General features: G+C 31.0%; 1 long non-coding RNA gene across 1 annotated transcript; it reads left to right on the top strand.

Moving 5' to 3' along the window:
- Positions 1-814: 814 nt before the first annotated feature.
- On the top strand, positions 815-7,145 carry LOC143048952 (uncharacterized). The gene is made up of 4 exons (XR_012969956.1): positions 815-967; positions 3,515-3,658; positions 4,399-4,554; positions 7,012-7,145. It is a non-coding gene; the product is annotated as an uncharacterized LOC143048952 (long non-coding RNA).
- The last annotated feature ends 888 nt before the right edge of the window (positions 7,146-8,033 follow it).

Below are 8,033 nucleotides of genomic sequence, written 5' to 3' on the forward strand. Positions count from 1 at the left end.
TTTAGAAAATTTAGAAAAATTAACTTGACTGTTTTCAGAGATAGCATTGGGAGGAATATGTACAGTATCAGGATCTGTAGATGAATGTGTACCTTTCTCAACATGTATGAGTGTAGGATCAGACCTCAGATGTCAATGTTCTATTGGATACTATGATAATGATGTAAACCCTTCTGCTGGAACTTGTGTACCAGGTTTTTACTTAAAGATCTAGTAACAATGTATAATGAACTGAGGACCAGGGACACAATTGTAGTCCCTTGTTTTTTATTGTCCACAAATATTGTCCCAAGTGCGGGCAGTGTTGAAATTTTAAAGTTTTGTCATACACCTTCCAAATTTATTCTCCATATTTACCAAATACAAATCAACATGGTCAATCAGATAATCCATAATTTTTACTGACGTTTCATAATTAAAGAAGATCATCAAAAACGAAAAGCCCTGTTTGTTTAACTGAAGGAAGTTTATAATGGAATAGAACCAGTTGTCCCCTGGAATTTGTTTTTTAAACTCTACTGTTTAATACATTTTTCTCAGCTATTAATAAAAGCTCTTAAAATTTTGGAACCAAGTTTGATATTGATAAGGTAAACCTAATTCAATGCTTTCTGTTGTCTCAATCCAGATCGGTAAGTGTATTTTCTTTGACCCAAAAGGAAGAGAGAATTATCAATAATAGTAAATGAGTAGCAGCTCACGGTACATCTTGTGTGAATATTTTAACAGTATTAACTCGTTGTTTATTATTGTGGAAATTAAATTCCCAGTTACTTACATTGATTTGTTGTATCATAATATATTTTTGCAGAGAAAGAGTCAGGTGTAACATGTACCAGAGTAGATGATGCTATAGAATGTGTACCTAATGCTGTATGTAAGAGTGTCAGCTCAAGTCTAAAGTGTACCTGTAGTACTGGTTACTATGATGATAACTTTGATGGCAATGGTGGACAATGTAAAGCAGGTTTGTATAATTTCAGCTCACCACGCTTAGGTTAACTTTTAAATCAAAGAAATTCAAGAATAATTTCTTTAGAAATATGGTGAGAGAATTGACTTTTAAGGTATAGGATGTTTGTTATTTTAAACAAAATAATAAATATAAAGTATTTCATTCACTTCTGGTACTTGTTACTCCAGAGGGTACATTTAAACTATCTGATTATCTGTGAAATCAGTTTGTTTAGTACTTCATTATAAAGTGATAAAAATGACCTTTAGTTAATGTTACATTCTAATTGTCATTTTCCTTTTCAAATAGCTTGCTAAATATTATTTTTGTAAACTTTTATACATCTGTCGTTGAAATATTTGTGCAATCATGTATCTGACATGGATTTGTCAGAAGTGAATCATTTATGACTGAAATCTGTATTCTGTCAATGATAAAATATAATAATAACAGACACAGGAATGGCACAGCTGGCAGAAAAATAATAATCCCGAAAAGGATTAGTTTCTGCATTCCACACACATTAACAAACTTTTGTTAAGATGTCCTAGCTTAATGTATATGATATGGACAATGTTTGTCATATTGAGAATGTATTTCCTTTCCTGGATTTGGATACTTCATTTCCACAAAGGCATACACTTATTTACTTCTTTTTTTCCTTTTGTTTATTTTCCATTATTTAAATAAAAATGCTTCTTAACCCCCTTTTATCAGTATCTTAAGTTTAAGTGAAATTTATTCACAAGGTTTGAAACCACAAAAGGAAGATTGGGATTGATTTTAATGGTTATGGTCCAACAGTTAAGGAATAAGGGGCCACAAAACAATACTTTTCTAATACTTTGTATAGGTTGCTTATTTCTAGACCATTTCAAGGGGTTTTTATTCTTGAATTCTTGTGATTCTTCTTTAATATGCTGAGTGTTACCATGTATCAAGTTTTTGGAATTTGGGCCCCGTTTTTAAATTGGTTCACATTGAGGTCCAAAGGGTTCAAAATTAAACTTTGTTTAATTTCATCAGAAATTGTTGGTGAATTATTGGAGTTCTTTGATATGCCAAATCTAACAGTGTATTTAAATTTTCAATTTTTTGTCTTGTTTTCAAATTGGTCTACGTTAAGGTCAAAGGGTCCAAAATAAAACTAAGTATGATTTCATTAAAAATTGAATTCTTAGGGTTCTTTGATATGCCAAATCTAACTGTGTATTTAGCTAGATTTTTAATTTTGAGTCCCGTTTTCCAGTTGGTCCACATTAAGGTCCCAAGGGTCCAAAATTAAACTGAGTTTGATTATAACAAAAATTTAATTTCTTGGTGTTCTTTGATATGCTGAATCTTAACATGTATTTAGATTTTTGATTATTGGCCAAGTTTTTAAGTTGGTCCATTGTGACCACCTTAAGCTCCAAAATTAAAATGTTTTGTTTGCATTCAACAAAAATTAAATATAAGGAGTTCTTTGATATGCTGATATATATCTAACCATGTATTTCGATTTTATTATTTTTTTGGCCCCGTTATCAAATTGGTTTACATTGAGGAGGTCTAAAGGGTTCAAAATTAAACTTTGTTTGATTTTCACCAAAAATTGATTCCTAAACATGCTAAAGGTTCTTTGATATGCACAATCTAACTGTGTATTCATATTTTTTACTTTGGGTCCCGTTTTCAAATTGGTCCACATTGAGGTCAAAATAAAACTTTTTTTTGTTTGATTTCAACAAAATTGAATATAAGGGGTTCTTTGAACTGCTGAATCTAACCATGTATTTATATTTTGAATATTGGACCATAAAAAGTAAATTAATTTTTTTTAAGTTCCTTGACCACATTCATTCTGTGTCCAAAATCTATGCTGTGTCAAATATTTAATGACAATCCAAATTAAGAGCTGTATCAAGCTTGAATGTTATGTCTATACTTACCTTAACTGTTCAGGGTACGACCTCTGCTGTCGTATCAAGCTGCGCCCTGCAGAGTATTTTTTTTGATAATGTTTTCAGTAACTTTTTATGTTTTAAATCATCAAAATATTCTAAGTCGATTTTCTTGAAATCCAATTTGCCTTCGTTTTCATCTTAGAAAAATTCTAAGTGCTGCTTTTTCATCGTTTGCCTTCCTTAAAATTTCAAAGTCCAAATTTGCCATTGTTTCCATCCCCCAAAAAAGATAAAGTCCAAACTTTGCCATCAATTGCCATAGATTTTCATCCTTTCCATGGAATTTCTTTCATGGCAAATATGAAAACGATGGAAAATATTTGCGATGAATTTCATGGAATTTCATCAAATTTTACATCGTTTCCATCCTTTTTACATGAAAAATCGATGGCATAGATGGAATGCCATGAAAATCCTAGGGACGGGTCTAAGAAACTCAATGGTTTATGTCAAGACTGGGCCTGTGTCTTTAAAGAGGTAAAAGAATGTACTCAATCTAACAAATTAACGGCTAATATGTGCATAATGCTGTATGTCAGAATCTTGCATAAAATATTATTAAATACTGTATTTTTCTAGTGGTATTATTGAAATGATTAAAATATGTTTGTAGAGAAAGAGTCAGGAGTTACATGCACCCTAGGAAACCAACCAACAGAATGTGTACCTAATGCTGTGTGTCAAGGTGGAGTTTGTACCTGTAATACTGGTTTTTATGACAATAAATTTGATACAGTTGGTGGACAGTGTATTCCAGGTTTGTTATTAAGTTTATTTAGATGATGATATATGTCCACAAACGATACAGATGTATGATTACTGTGAACAGAAAGACATCTATGCATAAGGGGCTTTTTAGTTTTACATCCAAAATAAGTGATAAAAATTTGATTATGTTGTTTGTAGTAATTTCTCAAATTGATCACATGAAGCATTCCATTTGAATTTTTTATCATTTTGCTAGACATATTTTATTATTATGAATAGAAGTTTTCACATGTAAATTTACAAGTGTCTTCCCTCCTAAGCTTATATCCTTTTTTGTAGTCTATTGTTTAGCTTCAAGAAAAGAAATCCCTTGTTTTAAATTTAATTTTGTACAAAATTTATGATCAAAAGAGTATTTGTATTTTTAACACCTTGTCAGTTTGTGGACCTTCCAGCATACATGGCTCAAGTTCAGTAGGTCTTCAGTTCAAACTCAATGATCAAAACAAAGGCTTAAAAATGTTGTTTGATACATTTCCACGTAGCACACAGCATCATCGTAAGAGTAGTAAATATAAAGACTGACTGGCTTTTAAGTTTTGTGAAAAAGCATGTTAAAATCTAACTTAGAATGTTTAATGAGTAAAAAGCTGGGTTGACAATACCATGTTTTTAAGTCCGAAACATGTGTTTAATTTGCCATTAGTTATTAAAATTGATACATAGATATCACCATTAAATACATTATTTTACAATATTTTTTTTAAATGATTAAAATATATTTTGCAGAGAAAGAGTCAGGAGTGACATGTACCAGAGCAGATGATGCTATAGAATGTGTACTTAATTCTGTTTGTAAGACTGTCGGCTCAGATCTAAAGTGTACCTGTAATACTGGTTACTATGATGATAATTTTTCAAACAATGGGGGACAATGTGTGTCAGGTAGAGTTCATTTTTGTTCACTGATTTAATTTTAACTATATTTTAAACATTTTGTATTTAAATGTAAAAAAAATAAACTAAAAGTTTCTTATAGATTTATAATTGTATTAAGGGGCTCCATAAATAACATAGAAGCTGAAGATAACACAGAACATACAGATAAAAGCAGATTTTAGTTTAAACTCAAAGCTAAACTAAGAACAATTCTGACATTGTCTAAAATTATTAGGAATAATGGTCTTTTTTTTCAGAAATCAAACAACTGCTTATGTAGTTTTGCCCTTTACATCTATATTTAATCCTTACAGTCCATACTTGTATTCACGTCTATACGTCTTGATAGTTTTAAATTTTTTTTTAAATTACATTTAGTATGATATAAATTTATGTTAGAAATAAGACAAAAATAATGTAATATTTTACAACATAATTTCTTAACGCTGTCCTTAGGATGACTAGATAATGGAAACTTTGAAAACAATGGGCTATTAATAACTAAAAATGGTTGCATACATGTGCACCACCAGTTATACATTGTAACGAATATAAAATTTCTTCAACCATCTCTCAAGATTTGCCAACAAAGCATAGCGTTCAGAATGACGTGTATATAGAAGATGGCAGAGTAATGGTACCAAGTGATTACAAATTCACTCTCCTGTATTTGGTGAATTTTCTTTGAAACGTAATAATATAGGTTATCAATTGATTTTACCAAATCAATGGTTGCTTTCAGGCCTCCTTTGCTAATACCTTTATTCAATTGATATTTTGTCTATAAAAGGCTTTCTTGATGGTGTCAGGTATTACACGACAAAATAAAATGTTCAATGGTTTCATCAGCCTTGTTACAGAGTCTCCTCTTGTTTTGAATATTCAGCTTTATTAGCTTGAAGTATGTATGTTCCAGTTGCTAGTCTTTCTCTCAGTTATGTTTGCACTTGATTTTTTTTAGCAAGGGATCTATTTTGCCAATATCATATTCATCTTTAAGTTATCTAAATGTTGAGTACCCTTTCATTTGGTCTCTTCCCAGAGATCACAATAATAGTTCCACATTGGCATACTCTTTGCTCTATAATGAATAAGTGATTTGAAATATTATTGCCCCATTTAATACAGGATGTTGCATTTTTATATAAATTGTTGATTAATGATATATATTGTTTTTAGATTCCATTTTGAAAAAGACATCTTTTTAGTTTTGTAAGAAATGCAAGTCAAATGCAGATTTTACAACTTAATAAAGCTATATATATATGATATATATGTAGATAATTTGAGACCCTTACTCTCCTTTTCAAATTATTCAATGAAAAATTCACAAAGCAGTGAAGTCAACTTTGATGTGAAACCTTTCTGTTATGGATGTTGATGTTTTAAGAACTTATTATTATTTTAGTAGTATCTACATGTATAATCTTTGAGTAGAAAGTAGAACAACAAAAATACTGAACTCTGAGAAAGATTCTTTAAGTAAGTAGGTGTTACTGTGATCCCTATGTAATTTTAAACATTTTTTATGTCACCTATGTTTTTAAATACAGGAGAAAGATTTCAAATTTTCAGTGCACTCAAGGGTATGTAGCATTGCTCAAAGCTTGTGTTCATATGTAGCTGAAGATATTCTAAGAGTGACTGGCTAGCAGAAGTAAAGTTATCAGCAGTAATGTCATAATAGTTCTCTCAGCTTTATTCGTATATGATTTATTGAGTCATGTTTGAATTCTTGAATTGAAACTTCTTTATGTGTAAATTTTCCTGACAGATCTGTGATATTAGTTTATTATCATCTACCATTGGATCTAAGAACATGTACATGTATTTCTGTTTCGGGTAATTTTCATAGTTTAAATTTTTGGCAAGATCACTAAAATTCTTTATTCACCATTCCATTATAATAAGGTGATATAAAAATGTGTTATTTTCTACAATTAGTTCTTCAATAAATTTACAGTAATCAAATTCCTCAAAAGTTTGTTAATTGGTCCCTGTAGTAGAGGAATTATTGTCTATGAAAGATGAATTGAACCCATGTTGCATTTATTTATAAAACAGAATGTATGAAACGGAAAAAGTCAAGATAGAAAGATATTTAGCACAATAAGATCTACAAATAAGTCAACAAGGCTGAAATTGTAAACATACACCTTATAGGAGTAATTGCCACTGAATAAATATTTTCACCCATTTTGGTGTTTTAGAGATGTTATACTATATTAAAAAGCAATAGTAAATAAAAGATACAATCATCAGAAAAAGATCTATGAACAAGTCAAATGAGCAAATTTTCAACTGACCCCTTATAGTTATTATTGCCCTAAAAGACAGTTTAATCCATTTTTACATTCTTGTTGATCCTATAAAAGATATCAACAGTAAAAAGCAATAATGTTCAGCAAAGCTAGATAATTCGTCATATCCTTTTCTTGTACAAGTGTTACTTTTATATTGTAGAATTGCAGTCAGGAGTGACATGTACTCAGAGTAACTCACAAACAGAGTGTATACCTAATGCTGTATGTAAAAGTAGTGGTGATACAGGATTAAAGTGTACTTGTAACATGGGATATTATAATAGTAACTTTGCCGCTACAGGTGGATCTTGTATACTAGGTGAATACTCAATTTGTTATTCCACATGTTAACAGCAATTTCAATAAAAAAATTGTTTTTAGAAAATTTGAGGTATGAAACTAATACTTTCCTTTTGTTGGAAGAAAGTTTAATATCCTCTAGTTGATTTTTTCCTTTTTTAGCTCACCTGGCCCGAAGGGCCAAGTGAGCTTTTCTCATCACTTGGCGTCCGTTGTCTGTCGTCCGTCGTCGTCGTCGTTAACTTTTTACATTTTGAACTTCCTCTAGAGAACCACTGAATGGAATGAAACCAAACATGGCATGCATGTTCCTTATGAGGTGCTGACCAAGTGTTGTTACTTTGTAGCCAATCCATCATTTAAGATGGCCGCCAGCGGGGGACTTAGTTATATATAGCACCCTACGGGAAATGCATACAAATGACTTCTTCTAGAGAACCACTGAATGGAATGAAACCAAACATGGCATGAATGTTCCTTATGAGGTGTTGACGAAGTGTTGTTACTTTGTAGCCGATCCATCATCCAAGATGGCCGCCAGCGGGGGACGTAGTTTAACATAGGACCCTACGGGAAATGCATACAAATGACTTCTTCTAGAGAACCACTGAATGGAGATTGTTTAGCCATGAACCTCCAATCATGGTTCATTGACTTTGAATATTTGCATAACTTACATGTTAAAGTTTTGCTATTTTAATGTCAACATTTGCATTATCAAAATATAAAAAGGCGACATATTTCTGTGTTAACAGTTTATTTCTACAGTGCTTCATAGAGGGTTCATTGGAAATAATGAGGCAAGTTTATATATTTACTTTCCGTATTACATGTATTACTTGCTGGTAATTTTTTATGAATATTAATGTTCCATAATACATG

Source organism: Mytilus galloprovincialis, chromosome 10 (assembly GCF_965363235.1).
Source record: "Mytilus galloprovincialis chromosome 10, xbMytGall1.hap1.1, whole genome shotgun sequence".
NCBI lineage: Eukaryota > Metazoa > Mollusca > Bivalvia > Mytilida > Mytilidae > Mytilus > Mytilus galloprovincialis.